Here is a 21,306-nt window from a genome sequence, read left to right on the forward strand (position 1 = left end):
ATTTCTCGACATACTAGTGAAACATTATATGGTTGTACCTCAAATTCTATTGCTAAAACCAATAATCAGTTTTTCATCTGTTATAACAGAAATAAAACTACTGCCCCAAGTGAGGATTGAACTCACGACCTTCAGATTATGAGACTGACGCACTACCTACTGCGCTATTGAGGCACTTGGTAACTTAATAAAAGTCAACGAAATCTTTTGGAAATAGGATTTATTAGATTAATTTCCCCAATTATGCTAGTAATTCAGTGCAAAAAGTCTCAACGCAAATATAAGTAAAACTTTCGAAATCGGGCATTTTGTATACCACTGAGTGTGCACTGCACATGCTCAGACTTACGGGTATTCAAAGCTGCTTCAAACAGTTTGTTTCTTTTATAAACCTGTAGTTCTCGACATACTAGTGAAACTTTATATGGTTGTACCTCAAATTCTATTGCAAAAACCAGTAATCGGTTTTTCATCTGATGTAACAGAAATAAAACTACTGCCCCAAGTGAGGATTGAACTCACGACCTTCAGATTATGAGATTGACGCGCTACCTACTGCACTATTGAGGCACTTGGTAAGTTAATTAAAGTCAACAAAGTCTCTGGGAAACAGGATTTATTAGATTAATTTAACCTATTAAGCTAGTAATTCAGTGCCAAAAGTCTCAACGCAAATATAAGAAAAGATTTTAGAATTCGGGCATTTTATATACCACAGAGTATGCACCACAGATGCTCAGACTTACAGGTATTCAAAGCTGCTTCAAACAGTTTGTTTCTGCTATAAACCTGTATTTCTCGACATACTAGTGAAACATTATATGGTTGTACCTCAAATTCTATTGCTAAAATCAATAATCAGTTTTTCATTTGTTATACCAGAAATAAAACTACTGCCCCAAGTGAGGATTGAACTCACGACCTTCAGATTATGAGACTGACGCGCTACCTACTGCGCTATTGAGGCACTTGGTAGGTTAATAAAAGTCAACAAAATCTCTTGGAAATAGGATTTATTACATTAATTTAACCAATTATGCTAGTAATTCAGTGCAAAAAGTCTCAAAGCAAATTTAAGTAAAACTTTCGAAATCAGGCATTTTGTATACCACTGAGTGTGCACTGCACATGCTCAGACTTACGGGTATTCAAAGCTGCTTCAAACAGTTTGTTTCTTTTATAAACCTGTAGTTCTCGACATACTAGTGAAACTTTATATGGTTGTACCTCAAATTCTATTGCAAAAACCAGTAATCGGTTTTTCATCTGATGTAACAGAAATAAAACTACTGCCCCGAGTGAGGATTGAATTCACGACCTTCAGATTATGAGACTGATACACTACCTACTGCGCTATTGAGGCACTTGGTAAGTTAATAAAAGTCAACACAATCTCTTGGAAATAGGATTTATTACATTAATTTAACCAATGATGCTAGTAATTCAGTGCAAAAAGTCTCAAAGCAAATTTAAGTAAAACCTTTGAAATCGGGCAACTTGTATACCACTGAGTGTGCACTACAGATGCTCAGACTTACAGGTATTCAAAGGCGCTTCAAACAGTTTGTTTCTGTTATAAACCTGTAGTTCTCGACATACTAGTGAAACATTATATGGTTGTACCTCAAACTCTATTGCAAAAACCAACAATCAGATTTTCATCTGATATATCAGAAACAAAACTACTACCCCAAGTGAGGATTGAACTCACGACCTTCAGATTATGAGACTGACGCACTACCTACTGCACCATTGAGGCACTTGGTAAGTTAATAAAAGTCAACACAACCTCTTGGAAATAGGATTTATTACATTAATTTAACCAATTATGCTAGTAATTCAGTGCAAAAAGTCTCAAAGAAAATTTACGTAAAGTTTTTGATGTCGGGGCAACTTGTATACCACAGAGTGTGCACCACAGATGCTCAGACTTACAGGTATTCAAAGCTGCTTCAAACAGTTTGTTTCTGTTATAAACCTGTATTTCTCGACATACTAGTGCAACATTATATGGTTGTACCTCAAATTCTATTGCTAAAACCAATAATCAGTTTTTCATCTGTTATAACAGAAATAAAACTGCTGCCCCAAGTGAGGATTGAACTGACGACCTTCAGATTATGAGACTGACGCACTACCTACTGCACTATTGAGGCACTTGGTAAGTTAATAAAAGTCAACAAATTCTCTTGGAAATAGGATTTATTAGATTATTTTAACCAATTATGCTAGTAATTCAGTGCAAAAAGTCTCAAAGCAAATTTAAGTAAAAATTTCGAAATCGGGCATTTTGTATACCACTGAGTGTGCACTGCACATGCTCAGACTTACGGGTATTCAAAGCTGCTTCAAACAGTTTGTTTCTTTTATAAACCTGTAGTTCTCGACATACTAGTGAAACTTTATATGGTTGTACCTCAAATTCTATTGCAAAAACCAGTAATCGGTTTTTCATCTGATGTAACAGAAATAAAACTACTGCCCCAAGTGAGGATTGAACTCACGACCTTCAGATTATGAGATTGACGCGCTACCTACTGCACTATTGAGGCACTTGGTAAGTTAATTAAAGTCAACAAAGTCTCTGGGAAACAGGATTTATTAGATTAATTTAACCTATTAAGCTAGTAATTCAGTGCCAAAAGTCTCAACGCAAATATAAGAAAAGATTTTAGAATTCGGGCATTTTATATACCACAGAGTATGCACCACAGATGCTCAGACTTACAGGTATTCAAAGCTGCTTCAAACAGTTTGTGCCTGTTACTAACCTGTGGTTTTCGACATTCTAGTGAAACATTAAAAGGTTGTACCTCAAATTCTATAGCTAAAACTAATATATCGTTTTTTATCTCATGACAAAGAAATAACACTACTACCCCAAGTGAGGATTGAACTCACGACCTGCAGATTATGAAACTGATACACTACCTATTGCACCATTGAGGCACTTGGTAGGTTAATAAAGGTCAACGAAATCTTTGTGAAACAGGATTTATTAGATTAATTTAACCTATTAAGCTAGTAATTCAGTGCCAAAAGTCTCAACGCAAATATAAGAAAAGATTTTAGAATTCGGGCATTTTATATACCACAGAGTATGCACCACAGATGCTCAGACTTACAGGTATTCAAAGCTGCTTCAAACAGTTTGTTTCTGTTATAAACCTGTAGTTCTCGACATACTAGTGAAACATTATATGGTTGTACCTCAATTTCTATTGCAAAAACCAATACTCGGTTTCTCATCTGTTATAACAGAAATAAAACTACTGCCCCAAGTGAGGATTGAACTCACGACCTTCAGATTATGAGACTGACACGCTACCTACTGCACTATTGAGGCACTTGGTAAGTTAATAAAAGTCAACAAAGTCTCTGGGAAATAGGATTTATTAGATTAATTTAACCTATTAAGCTAGTAATTCAGTGCAAAACGTCTCAACGCAAATATAAGAAAAGATTTTAGAATTCGGGCATTTTATATACCACAGAGTATGCGCTACAGATGCTCAGACTTACAGGTATTTAAAGCTGCTTCAAACAGTTTGTTTCTGTTATAAACCTGTAGTTCTCGACATACTAGTGAAACATTATATGGTTGTACCTAAAAGTGTATTGCAAAAACCAATTATCAGTTTTTCATCTGATGTAACAGAAATAAAACTACTGCCCCAAGTGAGGATTGAACTCACGACCTTCAGATTATGAGACTGATACACTACCTACTGCGCTATTGAGGCACTTGGTAAGTTAATAAAAGTCAACAAAATCTCTGGGAAATAGGATTCATTAGATTAATTTAACCAATCAAGCTAGTAATTCAGTGCAAAAAGTCTCAAGGCAAAGTTAAATAAAACTTTTGAAGTCGGGGCAATTTGTATACCACAGAGTATGCACCACAGATGCTCAGACTTACATTTATTCAAAGGCGCTTCAAACAGTTTGTTTCTGTTATACACCTGTAGTTCTCGACATACTAGTGAAACATTTCATGGTTGTACCTCGTATTCTATGAAAAAGACCAATAATCAGTTTTTAATCCAAAAAAAAAGAAATAAAACTACTACCCCAAGTGAAGATTGAACTGACGACCTTCAGATTATGAGACTGACGCACTACCTACTGCACTATTGAGGCACTAGGTAAGTTAATAAAAGTCAACAAAATCTCTGGGAAATAGGATTTATTAGATTAATTTAACCTATTAAGCTAGTAATTCAGTGCAAAGAGTCTCAACGCAAATATAAGAAAAGCATGTACAATTCGGGCATTTTATATACCACAGAGTATGCGGTACAGATGCTCAGACTTACAGGTATTCAAAGCTGCTTCAAACAGTTTGTTTCTGTTATAAACCTGTAGTTCTCGACATACTAGTGAAACTTTATATATGGTTGTACCTCATATTCTATGAAAAAGACCAATAATCAGTTTTTCATCTGATGTAACAGAAATAAAACTACTACCCCAAGTGAGGATTGAACTCACGACCTTCAGATTATGAGATTGACGCGCTACCTACTGCACTATTGAGGCACTTGGTAGGTTAATAAAAGTCAACAAATTCTCTTGAGAATAGGATTTATTACATTAATTTAACCAATTATGCTAGTAATTCAGTGCAAAAAGTCTCAAAGCAAATTTAAGTAAAACTTTCGAAATCGGGCATTTTGTATACCACTGAGTGTGCACTACAGATGCTCAGACTTACAGGTATTCAAAGCTGCTTCAAACAGTTTGTTTCTGTTATAAACCTGTATTTCTCGACATACTAGTGAAACATTATATGGTTGTACCTCAAATTCTATTGCTAAAATCAATAATCAGTTTTTCATTTGTTATACCAGAAATAAAACTACTGCCCCAAGTGAGGATTGAACTCACGACCTTCAGATTATGAGACTGACGCGCTACCTACTGCGCTATTGAGGCACTTGGTAGGTTAATAAAAGTCAACAAAATCTCTTGGAAATAGGATTTATTACATTAATTTAACCAATTATGCTAGTAATTCAGTGCAAAAAGTCTCAAAGCAAATTTAAGTAAAACTTTCGAAATCAGGCATTTTGTATACCACTGAGTGTGCACTGCACATGCTCAGACTTACGGGTATTCAAAGCTGCTTCAAACAGTTTGTTTCTTTTATAAACCTGTAGTTCTCGACATACTAGTGAAACTTTATATGGTTGTACCTCAAATTCTATTGCAAAAACCAGTAATCGGTTTTTCATCTGATGTAACAGAAATAAAACTACTGCCCCGAGTGAGGATTGAATTCACGACCTTCAGATTATGAGACTGATACACTACCTACTGCGCTATTGAGGCACTTGGTAAGTTAATAAAAGTCAACACAATCTCTTGGAAATAGGATTTATTACATTAATTTAACCAATTATGCTAGTAATTCAGTGCAAAAAGTCTCAAAGCAAATTTAAGTAAAACCTTTGAAATCGGGCAACTTGTATACCACTGAGTGTGCACTACAGATGCTCAGACTTACAGGTATTCAAAGGCGCTTCAAACAGTTTGTTTCTGTTATAAACCTGTAGTTCTCGACATACTAGTGAAACATTATATGGTTGTACCTCAAACTCTATTGCAAAAACCAACAATCAGATTTTCATCTGATATATCAGAAACAAAACTACTACCCCAAGTGAGGATTGAACTCACGACCTTCAGATTATGAGACTGACGCACTACCTACTGCACCATTGAGGCACTTGGTAAGTTAATAAAAGTCAACACAACCTCTTGGAAATAGGATTTATTACATTAATTTAACCAATTATGCTAGTAATTCAGTGCAAAAAGTCTCAAAGAAAATTTACGTAAAGTTTTTGATGTCGGGGCAACTTGTATACCACAGAGTGTGCACCACAGATGCTCAGACTTACAGGTATTCAAAGCTGCTTCAAACAGTTTGTTTCTGTTATAAACCTGTATTTCTCGACATACTAGTGCAACATTATATGGTTGTACCTCAAATTCTATTGCTAAAACCAATAATCAGTTTTTCATCTGTTATAACAGAAATAAAACTGCTGCCCCAAGTGAGGATTGAACTGACGACCTTCAGATTATGAGACTGACGCACTACCTACTGCACTATTGAGGCACTTGGTAAGTTAATAAAAGTCAACAAATTCTCTTGGAAATAGGATTTATTAGATTATTTTAACCAATTATGCTAGTAATTCAGTGCAAAAAGTCTCAAAGCAAATTTAAGTAAAAATTTCGAAATCGGGCATTTTGTATACCACTGAGTGTGCACTGCACATGCTCAGACTTACGGGTATTCAAAGCTGCTTCAAACAGTTTGTTTCTTTTATAAACCTGTAGTTCTCGACATACTAGTGAAACTTTATATGGTTGTACCTCAAATTCTATTGCAAAAACCAGTAATCGGTTTTTCATCTGATGTAACAGAAATAAAACTACTGCCCCAAGTGAGGATTGAACTCACGACCTTCAGATTATGAGATTGACGCGCTACCTACTGCACTATTGAGGCACTTGGTAAGTTAATTAAAGTCAACAAAGTCTCTGGGAAACAGGATTTATTAGATTAATTTAACCTATTAAGCTAGTAATTCAGTGCCAAAAGTCTCAACGCAAATATAAGAAAAGATTTTAGAATTCGGGCATTTTATATACCACAGAGTATGCACCACAGATGCTCAGACTTACAGGTATTCAAAGCTGCTTCAAACAGTTTGTTTCTGCTATAAACCTGTAGTTCTCGACATACTAGTGAAACATTATATGGTTGTACCTCAATTTCTATTGCAAAAACCAATACTCGGTTTCTCATCTGTTATAACAGAAATAAAACTACTGCCCCAAGTGAGGATTGAACTCACGACCTTCAGATTATGAGACTGACACGCTACCTACTGCACTATTGAGGCACTTGGTAAGTTAATAAAAGTCAACAAAGTCTCTGGGAAATAGGATTTATTAGATTAATTTAACCTATTAAGCTAGTAATTCAGTGCAAAACGTCTCAACGCAAATATAAGAAAAGATTTTAGAATTCGGGCATTTTATATACCACAGAGTATGCACTACAGATGCTCAGACTTACAGGTATTCAAAGCTGCTTCAAACAGTTTGTTTCTGTTATAAACCTGTAGTTCTCGACATACTAGTGAAACATTATATGGTTGTACCTAAAAGTGTATTGCAAAAACCAATTATCAGTTTTTCATCTGATGTAACAGAAATAAAACTACTGCCCCAAGTGAGGATTGAACTCACGACCTTCAGATTATGAGACTGATACACTACCTACTGCGCTATTGAGGCACTTGGTAAGTTAATAAAAGTCAACAAAATCTCTGGGAAATAGGATTCATTAGATTAATTTAACCAATCAAGCTAGTAATTCAGTGCAAAAAGTCTCAAGGCAAAGTTAAATAAAACTTTTGAAGTCGGGGCAATTTGTATACCACAGAGTATGCACCACAGATGCTCAGACTTACATTTATTCAAAGGCGCTTCAAACAGTTTGTTTCTGTTATAAACCTGTTGTTCTCGACATACTAGTGAAACATTTCATGGTTGTACCTCGTATTCTATGAAAAAGACCAATAATCAGTTTTTAATCCAAAAAAAAAGAAATAAAACTACTACCCCAAGTGAAGATTGAACTGACGACCTTCAGATTATGAGACTGACACGCTACCTACTGCGCTATTGAGGCACTAGGTAAGTTAATAAAAGTCAACAAAATCTCTGGGAAATAGGATTTATCAGATTAATTTAACCAATTAGGCTAGTAATTCAGTGCAAAAAGTCTCAACGCAAATATAAGAAAAGCATGTACAATTCGGGCATTTTATATACCACAGAGTATGCGGTACAGATGCTCAGACTTACAGGTATTCAAAGCTGCTTCAAACAGTTTGTTTCTGTTATAAACCTGTAGTTCTCGACATACTAGTGAAACTTTATATATGGTTGTACCTCATATTCTATGAAAAAGACCAATAATCAGTTTTTCATCTGATGTAACAGAAATAAAACTACTACCCCAAGTGAGGATTGAACTCACGACCTTCAGATTATGAGACTGACGCACTACCTACTGCACTATTGAGGCACTTGGTAAGTTAATAAAAGTCAACAAATTCTCTGGGAAATATGATTTATTAGATTAATTTAACCAATTATGCTAGTAATTCAGTGCAAAAAGTCTCAAAGCAAATTTAAGTAAAACTTTTGAAGTCGGGGCAACTTGTATACCACTGAGTGTGCACTACACATGCTCAGACTTACAGGTATTCAAAGGCGCTTCAAACAGTTTGTTTCTTTTATAAACCTGTAGTTCTCGACATACTAGTGAAACTTTATATGGTTGTACCTCAAATTCTATTGCAAAAACCAGTAATCAGTTTTTCATCTGATGTAACAGAAATAAAACTACTGCCCCAAGTGAGGATTGAACTCACGACCTTCAGATTATGAGACTGACGCGCTACCTACTGCGCTATTGAGGCACTTGATAGGTTAATAAAAGTCAACAAAATCTCTTGGAAATAGGATTTATTAGATTAATTTAACCAATCAAGCTAGTAATTCAGTGCAAAATGTCTCAAAGCAAATTTAGGTAAAGTTTTTGAAGTCGGGGCAACTTGTGTCCCACAGAGTGTGCACCACAGACGCTCAGACTTACAGGTATTCAAAGCTGCTTCAAACAGTTTGTTCCTGCAACAAAGCTGTATTTTTCGACATACTAGTGAAACATTATATGGTTGTACCTCAAATTCTATCGCTAAAACCAATAATCAGTTTTTCATCTGATATATCAGAAACAAAACTACTGCCCAAGTGAGGATTGAACTCACGACCTTCAGATTATGAGACTGACACGCTACCTACTGCACTATTGAGGCACTTGGTAAGTTAATAAAAGTCAACAAAGTCTCTGGGAAATAGGATTTATTAGATTAATTTAACCTATTAAGCTAGTAATTCAGTGCAAAACGTCTCAACGCAAATATAAGAAAAGATTTTAGAATTCGGGCATTTTATATACCACAGAGTATGCACTACAGATGCTCAGACTTACAGGTATTCAAAGCTGCTTCAAACAGTTTGTTTCTGTTATAAACCTGTAGTTCTCGACATACTAGTGAAACATTATATGGTTGTACCTCAAACTCTATTGCAAAAACCAATTATCAGTTTTTCATCTGATGTAACAGAAATAAAACTACTGCCCAAGTGAGGATTGAACTCACGACCTTCAGATTATGAGACTGACACGCTACCTACTGCACTATTGAGGCACTTGGTAAGTTAATAAAAGTCAACAAATTCTCTGGGAAATATGATTTATTAGATTAATTTAACCAATTATGCTAGTAATTCAGTGCAAAAAGTCTCAAAGCAAATTTAAGTAAAACTTTTGAAGTCGGGGCAACTTGTATACCACTGAGTGTGCACTACACATGCTCAGACTTACAGGTATTCAAAGGCGCTTCAAACAGTTTGTTTCTTTTATAAACCTGTAGTTCTCGACATACTAGTGAAACTTTATATGGTTGTACCTCAATTTCTATTGCAAAAACCAATACTCGGTTTCTCATCTGTTATAACAGAAATAAAACTACTGCCCAAGTGAGGATTGAACTCACGACCTTCAGATTATGAGACTGATACACTACCTATTGCACTATTGAGGCACTTGGTAAGTTAATAAAAGTCAACAAATTCTCTGGGAAATAGGATTTATTAGATTAATTTCCCCAATTAAGCTAGTAGTTCAGTGCAAAAAGTCTCAAGGCAAAGTTAAATAAAACTTTTGAAGTCGGGGCATTTTGTATACCACTGAGTGTGCACTACACATGCTCAGACTTACAGGTATTCAAAGCTGCATCAAACAGTTTGTTTCTTTTATAAACATGTAGTTCTCGACATACTAGTGCAACATTATATGGTTGTACCTCAATTTCTATTGCAAAAACCAATACTCGGTTTCTCATCTGATGTAACAGAAATAAAACTACTGCCCCAAGTGAGGATTGAACTCACGACCTTCAGATTATGAGACTGACGCGCTACCTACTGCGCTATTGAGGCACTTGGTAAGTTAATAAAAGTCAACAAATTCTCTGGGAAATAGGATTTATTAGATTAATTTCCCCAATTAAGCTAGTAGTTCAGTGCAAAAAGTCTCAAGGCAAAGTTAAATAAAACTTTTGAAGTCGGGGCAACTTGTATACCACAGAGTATGCACCACAGATGCTCAGACTTACATTTATTCAAAGGCGCTTCAAACAGTTTGTTTCTGTTATAAACCTGTTGTTCTCGACATACTAGTGAAACATTATATGGTTGTAACTCATATTCTATGAAAAAGATCGATAATCAGTTTTTCATCCAATAAAAACGAAATAAAACTACTACCCCAAGTGAGGATTGAACTCACGACCTTCAGATTATGAGACTGACGCACTACCTATTGCACCATTGAGGCACTTGGTAAGTTAATAAAAGTCAACGAATTCTCTTGGAAATAGGATTTATTAGATTATTTTAACCAATTAGGCTAGTAATTCAGTGCAAAAAGTCTCAAAGCAACTTTAAGTAAAACTTTTGAAATCGGGCATTTTGTATACCACTGAGTGTGCACTACACATGCTCAGACTTACAGGTATTCAAAGGCGCTTCAAACAGTTTGTTTCTGTTATAAACCTGTTGTTCTCGACATACTAGTGAAACATTATATGGTTGTACCTCATATTCTATGAAAAAGACCAATAATCAGTTTTTCATCTGATGTAACAGAAACAAAACTACTGCCCCAAGTGAGGATTGAACTCACGACCTTCAGATTATGAGACTGACGCACTACCTATTGCACCATTGAGGCACTTGGTAAGTTAATAAAAGTCAACGAATTCTCTGGGAAATAGGATTTATTAGATTAATTTAACCAATTAGGCTAGTAATTCAGTGCAAAAAGTCTCAAAGCAAATTTAGGTAAAGTTTTTGAAGTCGGGGCAACTTGTGTCCCACAGAGTGTGCACCACAGACGCTCAGACTTACAGGTATTCAAAGCTGCTTCAAACAGTTTGTTCCTGCAACAAAGCTGTATTTCTCGACATACTAGTGAAACATTATATGGTTGTACCTCAAATTCTATTGCTAAAACCAATAATCAGTTTTTCATCTGTTATAACAGAAATAAAACTACTGCCCCAAGTGAGGATTGAACTCACGACCTTCAGATTATGAGACTGACGCACTACCTACTGCGCTATTGAGGCACTTGGTAACTTAATAAAAGTCAACGAAATCTTTTGGAAATAGGATTTATTAGATTAATTTCCCCAATTATGCTAGTAATTCAGTGCAAAAAGTCTCAACGCAAATATAAGTAAAACTTTCGAAATCGGGCATTTTGTATACCACTGAGTGTGCACTACCCATGCTCAGACTTACAGGTATTCAAAAGCGCTTCAAACAGTTTGTTTCTTTTATAAACCTGTAGTTCTCGACATACTAGTGAAACTTTATATGGTTGTACCTCAAATTCTATTGCAAAAACCAACAATCAGATTTTCATCTGATATATCAGAAATAAAACTACTGCCCCAAGTGAGGATTGAACTCACAACCTTCAGATTATGAGACTGACGCACTACCTACTGCGCTATTGAGGCACTTGGTAAGTTAATAAAAGTCAACAAAATCTCTGGGAAATAGGATTTATTAGATTAATTTAACCAATTAGGCTAGTAATTCAGTGCAAAAAGTCTCAAAGCAAATTTAGGTAAAGTTTTTGAAGTCGGGGCAACTTGTGTCCCACAGAGTGTGCACCACAGACGCTCAGACTTACAGGTATTCAAAGCTGCTTCAAACAGTTTGTTCCTGCAACAAAGCTGTATTTCTCGACATACTAGTGAAACATTATATGGTTGTACCTCAAATTCTATTGCTAAAACCAATAATCAGTTTTTCATCTGTTATAACAGAAATAAAACTACTGCCCCAAGTGAGGATTGAACTCACGACCTTCAGATTATGAGACTGACGCACTACCTACTGCGCTATTGAGGCACTTGGTAAGTTAATAAAAGTCAACAAATTCTCTTGGAAATAGGATTTATTAGATTATTTTAACCAATTATGCTAGTAATTCAGTGCAAAAAGTCTCAAAGCAAATTTAAGTAAAACTTTTGAAATCGGGCATTTTGTATACCACTGAGTGTGCACTACACATGCTCAGACTTACAGGTATTCAAAGCTGCTTCAAACAGTTTGTTTCTGTTATAAACCTGTATTTCTCGACATACTAGTGAAACATTATATGGTTGTAACTCATATTCTATGAAAAAGACCAATAATCAGTTTTTCATCTGATATATCAGAAACCAAACTACTGCCCCGAGTGAGGATTGAACTCACGACCTTCAGATTATGAGACTGACGCGCTACCTACTGCGCTATTGAGGCACTTGGTAAGTTAATAAAAGTCAACAAAATCTCTGGGAAATATGATTTATTAGATTAATTTAACCAATTAGGCTAGTAATTCAGTGCAAAAAGTCTCAAAGCAAATTTAAGTAAAACTTTTGAAATCGGGCATTTTGTATACCACTGAGTGTGCACTACACATGCTCAGACTTACAGGTATTCAAAGGCGCTTCAAACAGTTTGTTTCTGTTATAAACCTGTAGTTCTCGACATACTAGTGCAACATTATAAGGTTGTACCTCAAATTCTATAGCTAAAACTAATAATTCGTTTTTTATCTGATGACAAAGAAATAAAACTACTACCCCAAGTGAGGATTGCACTCACGACCTGCAGATTATGAGACTGACGCACTACCTATTGCACCATTGAGGCACTTGGTAACTTAATAAAAGTCAACGAAATCTCTGGGAAATATGATTTATTAGATTAATTACCCGAATTAAGCTAGTAATTCAGTGCAAAAAGTCTCAAAGCAAATTTACGTAAAGTTTTTGATGTCGGGGCAACTTGTATACCACAGAGTGTGCACCACAGATGCTCAGACTTACAGGTATTCAAAGCTGCTTCAAACAGTTTGTTCCTGCAACAAAGCTGTATTTCTCGACATACTAGTGCAACATTATATGGTTGTACCTCAAATTCTATTGCTAAAACCAATGATCAGTTTTTCATCTGTTATATCAGAAATAAAACTACTACCCCAAGTGAGGATTGAACTCACGACCTGCAGATTATGAGACTGACGCGCTACCTACTGCGCTATTGAGGCACTTGGTAAGTTAATAAAAGTCAACAAAATCTCTGGGAAATAGGATTTATCAGATTAATTTAACCAATTAAGCTAGTAATTCAGTCCAAAACGTCTCAACGCAAATATAAGAAAAGATTTTAGAATTCGGGCATTTTATATACCACAGAGTATGCACTACAGATGCTCAGACTTACAGGTATTCAAAGCTGCTTCAAACAGTTTGTTTCTGTTATAAACCTGTAGTTCTCGACATACTAGTGAAACATTATATGGTTGTAACTCATATTCTATGAAAAAGACCAATAATCAGTTTTTCATCTGTTATAACAGATATAAAACAACTGCCCCAAGTGAGGATTGAACTCACGACCTTCAGATCATGAGACTGACGCGCTACCTACTGCGCTATTGAGGCACTTGGTAAGTTAATAAAAGTCAACAAAATCTCTGGGAAATATGATTTATTACATTAATTTAACCAATCAAGCTAGTAATTCAGTGCAAAACGTCTCAAAGCAAATTTAGGTAAAGTTTTTGATGTCGGGGCAACTTGTGTCCCACAGAGTGTGCACCACAGACGCTCAGACTTACAGGTATTCAAAGCTGCTTCAAACAGTTTGTGCCTGTTACTAACCTGTGGTTTTCGACATTCTAGTGAAACATTAAAAGGTTGTACCTCAAATTCTATAGCTAAAACTAATATATCGTTTTTTATCTGATGACAAAGAAATAAAACTACTACCCCAAGTGAGGATTGCACTCACGACCTGCAGATTATGAGACTGACGCACTACCTATTGCACTATTGAGGCACTTGGTAACTTAATAAAAGTCAACGAAATCTCTGGGAAATAGGACTTATTAGATTAATTACCCGAATTAAGCTAGTAATTCAGTGCAAAAAGTCTCAAAGCAAATTTAAGTAAAAGTTTTGAAATCGGGGCAACTTGTATACCACTGAGTGTACACTACAGATGCTCAGACTTACAGGTATTCAAAGGCGCTTCAAACAGTTTGTTTCTGTTATAAGCCTGTAGTTCTCGACATACTAGTGAAAAATTATATGGTTGTACCTCAAATTCTATTGCAAAAACAAATAATCAGTTTTTCATCTGTTATAACAGAAATAAAACTACTGCCCCAAGTGAGGATTGAACTCACGACCTTCAGATCATGAGACTGATACACTACCTACTGCGCTATTGAGGCACTTGGTAAGTTAATAAAAGTCAACAAAATCTCTGGGAAATATGATTTATTAGATTAATTTCCCCAATTATGCTAGTAATTCAGTGCAAAATGTCTCAAAGCAAATATAAGAAAAGATTTTAGAATTCGGGCATTTTATATACCACAGAGTATGCACCACAGATGCTCAGACTTACAGGTATTCAAAGCTGCTTCAAACAGTTTGTTTCTGTTATAAACCTGTAGTTCTCGACATACTAGTGAAACATTATATGGTTGTACCTCAAATTCTATTGCAAAAACCAATACTCGGTTTCTCATCTGTTATAACAGAAGTAAAACTACTGCCCCAAGTGAGGATTGAACTCACGACCTTCACATTACGAGACTGATACACTACCTACTGCGCTATTGAGGCACTTGGTAAGTTAATAAAAGTCAACAAAATCTCTGGGAAATATGATTTATTAGATTAATTTAACCAATTAAGCTAGTAATTCAGTGCAAAAAGTCTCAAGGCAAAGTTAAATAAAACTTTTGAAGTCGGGGCAATTTGTATACCACAGAGTATGCACCACAGATGCACAGACTTACATTTATTCAAAGGCGCTTCAAACAGTTTGTTTCTGTTATAAACCTGTAGTTCTCGACATACTAGTGCAACATTATATGGTTGTACCTCAAATTCTATTGCTAAAACCAATAATCAGTTTTTCATCTGATGTAAAAGATATAAAACAACTGCCCCAAGTGAGGATTGAACTCACGACCTTCAGATTATGAGACTGACGCGCTACCTACTGCACCATTGAAGCGCTAGGTAAGTTAATTAAAGTCAACAAAATCTCTGGGAAATAGGATTTATTAGATTAATTTCCCCAATTAGGCTAGTAATTCAGTGCAAAGAGTCTCAACGCAAATATAAGAAAAGCATGTACAATTCGGGCATTTTATATACCACAGAGTATGCGGTACAGATGCTCAGACTTACAGGTATTCAAAGCTGCTTCAAACAGTTTGTTTCTGTTATAAACCTGTATTTCTCGACATACTAGTGAAACTTTATATGGTTGTACCTCAAATTCTATTGCAAAAACCAATAATCAGTTTTTCATCTGATGTAAAAGATATAAAACAACTGCCCCAAGTGAGGATTGAACTCACGACCTTCAGATTATGAGACTGACGCGCTACCTACTGCACCATTGAAGCGCTAGGTAAGTTAATTAAAGTCAACAAAATCTCTGGGAAATATGACTTATTAGATTAATTTCCCCAATTAGGCTAGTAATTCAGTGCATAACGTCTCAACGCAAATATAAGAAAGATTTTAGAATTCGGGCATTTTATATACCACAGAGTATGCGCTACAGATGCTCAGACTTACAGGTATTCAAAGCTGCTTCAAACAGTTTGTTTCTGTTATAAATCTGTAGTTCTCGACATACTAGTGAAACTTTATATATGGTTGTACCTCATATTCTATGAAAAAGACCAATAATCAGCTTTTCATCCAATAAAAAAGAAATAAAACTACTACCTCAAGTGAGGATTGAACTCACGACCTTCAGATCATGAGACTGACGCGCTACCTGCTGCACTATTGAGGCACTTGGTAAGTTAATAAAAGTCAACACAATCTCTGGGAAATAGGATTTATTAGATTAATTTAACCAATTGAGCTAGTAATTCAGTGCAAAAAGTCTCAAAGCAAACTTAAGTAAAACTTTTGAAGTTCGGGCAACTTGTGTCCCACAGAGTGTGCACCACAGACGCTCAGACTTACAGGTTATCAAAGCTGCTTCAAACAGTTTGTGCCTGTTACTAACCTGTGGTTTTCGACATTCTAGTGAAACATTATAAGGTTGTACCTCAAATTCTATAGCTAAAACTAATAATTCGTTTTTTATCTGATGACAAAGAAATAAAACTACTACCCCAAGTGAGGATTGAACTCACGACCTTCAGATTATGAGACTGACGCACTACCTACTGCACTATTGAGGCACTTGGTAAGTTAATAAAAGTCAACAAAATCTCTGGGAAATAGGATTTATTAGATTAATTTAACCAATCAAGCTAGTAGTTCAGTGCAAAAAGTCTCAAAGCAAAGTTAACTAAAATTTTTGCAGTCGGGGCAATTTGTATACCACAGAGTATGCACCACAGACGCTCAGACTTACAGGTATTCAAAGCTGCTTCAAACAGTTTGTTCCTGCAACAAAGCTGTATTTCTCGACATACTAGTGAAACATAATATGGTTGTACCTCAAATTCTATTGCAAAAACCAACAATCAGTTTTTCATCTGATGTAAAAGAAATAAAACTACTGCCCCAAGTGAGGATTGAACTCACGACCTTCAGATCATGAGACTGACGCGCTACCTACTGCGCTATTGAGGCACTTGGTAAGTTAATAAAAGTCAACAAAATCTCTGGGAAATATGATTTATTAGATTAATTTCCCCAATTAAGCTAGTAATTCAGTGCAAAAAGTCTCAACGCAAATATAAGAAAAGATTTTAGATATCGGGCATTTTATATACCACAGAGTATGCGCTACAGATGCTCAGACTTACAGGTATTCAAAGGCGCTTCAAAAAGTTTGTTTCTGTTATAAACCTGTAGTTCTCGACGTACTAGTGAAACTTTATATATGGTTGTACCTCATATTCTATGAGAAAGACCAATAATCAGTTTTTCATCCAAAAAAAAGAAATAAAACTACTACCCCAAGCGAGGATTGAACTCACGACCTTCAGATTATGAGACTGACGCACTACCTATTGCACCATTGAGGCACTTGATAACGTAATAAAAGTCAACGAAATCTTTGGGAAATAACATTTATTAGATTAATTTAACTAATTAAGCTAATAAGTCAGTGCAAAAAGTCTCAAAGCAAAATTAAGTAAAGTTTTTGAAGTCGGGGCAACTTGTATACCACAGAGTATGCACCACAGATGCTCAGACTTACAGGTATTCAAAGCTGCTTCAAACAGTTTGTTTCTGTTATAACCCTGTATTTCTCGACATACTAGTGAAACATTATATGGTTGTACCTCATATTCTATGAAAAAGACCAATAATCAGTTTTTCATCCAAAAAAAAGAAATAAAACTACTGCCCCAAGTGAGGATTGAACTCACGACCTTCAGATTATGAGACTGACGCACTCCCTACTGCACTATTGAGGCACTTGGTAAGTTAATAAAAGTCAACAAAATCTCTGGGAAATAGGATTTATTAGATTAATTTAACCTATTATGCTAGTAGTTCAGTGCAAAAAGTCTCAAAGCAAATTTAGGTAAAGTTTTTGAAGTCGGGGCAACTTGTGTTCCACAGAGTGTGCACCACAGACGCTCAGACTTACAGGTATTCAAAGCTGCTTCAAACAGTTTGTGCCTGTTACTAACCTGTGGTTTTCGACATTCTAGTCAAAGATTATAAGGTTGTACCTCAAATTCTATTGCTAAAACTAATAATCCGTTTTTTATCTGATGACAAAGAAATAAAACTACTACCTCAAGCGAGGATTGAACTCATGACCTTCAGATTATGAGACTGACGCACTACCTATTGCACCATTGAAGCACTTGGTAAGTTGATCAAAGTCAACGAAATCTTTGGGAAATAGGATTTATTAAATTAATTACCCCAATTAAGCTAGTAATTAAGTGCAAAAAGTCTCAAAGCAAATTTACGTAAAGTTTTTGATGTCGGGGCAACTTGTATACCACTGAGTGTGCACCACAGATGCTCAGACTTACAGGTATTCAAAGCTGCTTCAAACAGTTTGTTTCTGTTATAACCCTGTATTTCTCGACATACTAGTGAAACATTATATGGTTGTACCTCATATTCTATGAAAAAGACCGATAATCAGTTTTTCATCCGATAAAAACGAAATTAAACTACTACCCCAAGTGAGGATTGAACTCACGACCTTCAGATTATGAGACTGACGCACTACCTATTGCACCATTGAGGCACTTGGTAACTTAATAAAAGTCAACGAAATCTTTTGGAAATAAGATTTATTAGATTAATTTAACTAATTAAGCTAATAAGTCAGTGCAAAAAGTCTAAAAACAAATTTGCGTAAAGTTTTTGATGTCGGGGCAACTTGTATACCACTGAGTGTGCACCACAGATGCTCAGACTTACAGGTATTCAAAGCTGCTTCAAACAGTTTGTTTCTGTTATAACCCTGTATTTCTCGACATACTAGTGAAACATTATATGGTTGTACCTCATATTCTATGAAAAAGACCGATAATCAGTTTTTCATCCAATAAAAACGAAATAAAACTACTACCCCAAGTTAGGATTGAACTCACGACCTTCAGATTATGACACTGACGCACTACCTATTGTACCATTGAGGCACTTGGTAACTTAATAAAAGTCAACGAAATCTTTGGGAAATAAGATTTATTAGATTAATTTAACTAATTAAGCTAATAAGTCAGTGCAAAAAGTCTCAAAGCATATTTAAGTAAAGTTTTTGAAGTCAGGGCAATTTGTATACCACAGAGTGTGCACCACAGAAGCTCAGACTTACAGGTATTCAAAGCTGCTTCAAACAGTTTGTTTCTGTTATAAACCTGTATTTCTCGACATACTAGTGAAACATAATATGGTTGTACCTCAAATTCTATTGCAAAAACCAACAATCAGTTTCTCATCTGATGTAACAGAAATAAAACTACTGCCCCAAGTGAGGATTGAACTCACGACCTTCAGATTATGAGACTGACGCACTACCTATTGCACCATTGAGGCACTTGGTAAGTTAATAAAAATCAACAAAATCTCTGGGAAATAGGATTTATTAGATTAATTTCCCCAATTAAGCTAGTAATTCAGTGCAAAAAGTCTCAACGCAAATATAAGAAAAGATTTTAGATATCGGGCATTTTATATACCACAGAGTATGCGCTACAGATGCTCAGACTTACAGGTATTCAAAGGCGCTTCAAACAGTTTGTTTCTGTTATAAACCTGTAGTTCTCGACATACTAGTGAAACTTTATATATGGTTGTACCTCATATTCTATGAAAAAGATCAATAATCAGTTTTTCATCCAAAAAAAAAGAAATAAAGCTACTACCCCAAGCGAAGATTGAACTCACGACCTTCAGATTATGAGACTGACGCGCTACCTATTGCACCATTGAGGCACTTGGTAACTTAATAAAAGTCAACGAAATTTTTGGGAAATAACATTTATTAGATTAATTTAACTAAATAAGCTAATAAGTCAGTGCAAAAAGTCTCAAAGCAAATTTAAGTAAAGTTTTTGAAGTCGGGGCAACTTGTATACCACAGAGTGTGCACCACAGACGCTCAGACTTACAGGTATTCAAAGCTGCTTCAAACAGTTTGTGCCTGTTACTAACCTGTGGTTTTCTACATTCTAGTCAAACATTATAAGGTTGTACCTCAAATTCTATTGCTAAAACTAATAATCCGTTTTTTATCTGATGACAAAGAAATAAAACTACTACCTCAAGTGAGGATTGAACTCACGACCTTCAGATTATGAGACTGACGCACTACCTATTGCACCATTGAGGCACTTGGTAAGTTAATAAAAGTCAAAGAAATCTCTGGGAAATAGGATTTATTAAATTAATTACCCCAATTATGCTAGTAATTAAGTGCAAAAAGTCTCAAAGCAAATTTACGTAAAGTTTTTGATGTCGGGGCAACTTATATACCACAGAGTGTGCACCACAGATGCTCAGACTTACAGGTATTCAAAGCTGCTTCAAACAGTTTGTTTCTGTTATAAACCTGTATTTCTCGACATACTAGTGCAACATTATATGGTTGTACCTCAAGTTCTATTGCTAAAACCAATAATCAGTTTTTCATCTGTTATAACAGAAATAAAACTACTGCCCCAAGTGAGGATTGAACTCACGACCTTCAGATTATGAGACTGACGCACTACCTATTGCACCATTGAGGCACTTGGTAAGTTAATAAAAGTCAAAGAAACCTCTGGGAAATAGGATTTATTAAATTAATTACCCGAATTAAGCTAGTAGTTCAGTGCAAAAAGTCTCAAAGCAAATTTACGTAAAGTTTTTGATGTCGGGGCAACTTATATACCACAGAGTGTGCACCACAGATGCTCAGACTTACAGGTATTCAAAGCTGCTTCAAACAGTTTGTGCCTGTTACTAACCTGTGGTTTTCTACATTCTAGTCAAACATTATAAGGTTGTACCTCAAATTCTATTGCTAAAACTAATAATCCGTTTTTTATCTGATGACAAAGAAATAAAACTACTACCTCAAGTGAGGATTGAACTCACGACCTTCAGATTATGAGACTGACGCACTACCTATTGCACCATTGAGGCACTTGGTAAGTTAATAAAAGTCAAAGAAATCTCTGGGAAATAGGATTTATTAAATTAATTACCCCAATTATGCTAGTAATTAAGTGCAAAAAGTCTCAAAGCAAATTTACGTAAAGTTTTTGATGTCGGGGCAACTTATATACCACAGAGTGTGCACCACAGATGCTCAGACTTACAGGTATTCAAAGCTGCTTCAAACAGTTTGTTTCTGTTATAAACCTGTATTTCTCGACATACTAGTGCAACATTATATGGTTGTACCTCAAGTTCTATTGCTAAAACCAATAATCAGTTTTTCATCTGTTATAACAGAAATAAAACTACTGCCCCAAGTGAGGATTGAACTCACGACCTTCAGATCATGAGACTGACGCACTACCTACTGCGCTATTGAGGCACTTGGTAAGTTAATAAAAGTCAACACAATCTCTGGGAAATAGGATTTATTAGATTAATTTCCCCAATTATGCTAGTAATTCAGTGCAAAAAGTCTCAA

General features: G+C 35.5%; 1 protein-coding gene and 24 non-coding genes across 25 annotated transcripts in view; all 25 read right to left on the reverse strand.

Annotated features, from left to right (window-relative positions):
* The window catches only part of LOC137388081 (uncharacterized), a 105,293-nt gene that overhangs the window by 34,807 nt on the left and 49,180 nt on the right, over positions 1-21,306 (reverse strand). The window lies entirely within an intron of this gene.
* Trnam-cau (transfer RNA methionine (anticodon CAU)) lies at positions 102-174 on the reverse strand. The gene has a single exon. It is a non-coding gene; the product is annotated as a tRNA-Met (tRNA).
* On the reverse strand, positions 498-570 carry Trnam-cau (transfer RNA methionine (anticodon CAU)). Its single transcript has one exon. It is a non-coding gene; the product is annotated as a tRNA-Met (tRNA).
* On the reverse strand, positions 895-967 carry Trnam-cau (transfer RNA methionine (anticodon CAU)). The gene has a single exon. It is a non-coding gene; the product is annotated as a tRNA-Met (tRNA).
* Trnam-cau (transfer RNA methionine (anticodon CAU)) lies at positions 2,480-2,552 on the reverse strand. The gene has a single exon. It is a non-coding gene; the product is annotated as a tRNA-Met (tRNA).
* Trnam-cau (transfer RNA methionine (anticodon CAU)) lies at positions 3,274-3,346 on the reverse strand. Its single transcript has one exon. It is a non-coding gene; the product is annotated as a tRNA-Met (tRNA).
* Positions 3,671-3,743, reverse strand: Trnam-cau (transfer RNA methionine (anticodon CAU)). The gene has a single exon. It is a non-coding gene; the product is annotated as a tRNA-Met (tRNA).
* Trnam-cau (transfer RNA methionine (anticodon CAU)) lies at positions 4,863-4,935 on the reverse strand. Its single transcript has one exon. It is a non-coding gene; the product is annotated as a tRNA-Met (tRNA).
* On the reverse strand, positions 6,448-6,520 carry Trnam-cau (transfer RNA methionine (anticodon CAU)). The gene has a single exon. It is a non-coding gene; the product is annotated as a tRNA-Met (tRNA).
* Positions 6,845-6,917, reverse strand: Trnam-cau (transfer RNA methionine (anticodon CAU)). Its single transcript has one exon. It is a non-coding gene; the product is annotated as a tRNA-Met (tRNA).
* Positions 7,242-7,314, reverse strand: Trnam-cau (transfer RNA methionine (anticodon CAU)). Its single transcript has one exon. It is a non-coding gene; the product is annotated as a tRNA-Met (tRNA).
* Trnam-cau (transfer RNA methionine (anticodon CAU)) lies at positions 8,435-8,507 on the reverse strand. The gene has a single exon. It is a non-coding gene; the product is annotated as a tRNA-Met (tRNA).
* Trnam-cau (transfer RNA methionine (anticodon CAU)) lies at positions 10,020-10,092 on the reverse strand. The gene has a single exon. It is a non-coding gene; the product is annotated as a tRNA-Met (tRNA).
* Positions 11,210-11,282, reverse strand: Trnam-cau (transfer RNA methionine (anticodon CAU)). The gene has a single exon. It is a non-coding gene; the product is annotated as a tRNA-Met (tRNA).
* On the reverse strand, positions 11,606-11,678 carry Trnam-cau (transfer RNA methionine (anticodon CAU)). The gene has a single exon. It is a non-coding gene; the product is annotated as a tRNA-Met (tRNA).
* Positions 12,003-12,075, reverse strand: Trnam-cau (transfer RNA methionine (anticodon CAU)). Its single transcript has one exon. It is a non-coding gene; the product is annotated as a tRNA-Met (tRNA).
* On the reverse strand, positions 12,399-12,471 carry Trnam-cau (transfer RNA methionine (anticodon CAU)). Its single transcript has one exon. It is a non-coding gene; the product is annotated as a tRNA-Met (tRNA).
* Positions 13,589-13,661, reverse strand: Trnam-cau (transfer RNA methionine (anticodon CAU)). The gene has a single exon. It is a non-coding gene; the product is annotated as a tRNA-Met (tRNA).
* On the reverse strand, positions 14,383-14,455 carry Trnam-cau (transfer RNA methionine (anticodon CAU)). The gene has a single exon. It is a non-coding gene; the product is annotated as a tRNA-Met (tRNA).
* Positions 14,780-14,852, reverse strand: Trnat-cgu (transfer RNA threonine (anticodon CGU)). Its single transcript has one exon. It is a non-coding gene; the product is annotated as a tRNA-Thr (tRNA).
* Trnam-cau (transfer RNA methionine (anticodon CAU)) lies at positions 15,177-15,249 on the reverse strand. Its single transcript has one exon. It is a non-coding gene; the product is annotated as a tRNA-Met (tRNA).
* Positions 15,574-15,646, reverse strand: Trnam-cau (transfer RNA methionine (anticodon CAU)). Its single transcript has one exon. It is a non-coding gene; the product is annotated as a tRNA-Met (tRNA).
* On the reverse strand, positions 15,972-16,044 carry Trnam-cau (transfer RNA methionine (anticodon CAU)). The gene has a single exon. It is a non-coding gene; the product is annotated as a tRNA-Met (tRNA).
* Trnam-cau (transfer RNA methionine (anticodon CAU)) lies at positions 16,766-16,838 on the reverse strand. The gene has a single exon. It is a non-coding gene; the product is annotated as a tRNA-Met (tRNA).
* Positions 21,135-21,207, reverse strand: Trnam-cau (transfer RNA methionine (anticodon CAU)). Its single transcript has one exon. It is a non-coding gene; the product is annotated as a tRNA-Met (tRNA).

The sequence above is a fragment of the Watersipora subatra genome, chromosome 2 (assembly GCF_963576615.1).
Source record: "Watersipora subatra chromosome 2, tzWatSuba1.1, whole genome shotgun sequence".
NCBI lineage: Eukaryota > Metazoa > Bryozoa > Gymnolaemata > Cheilostomatida > Watersiporidae > Watersipora > Watersipora subatra.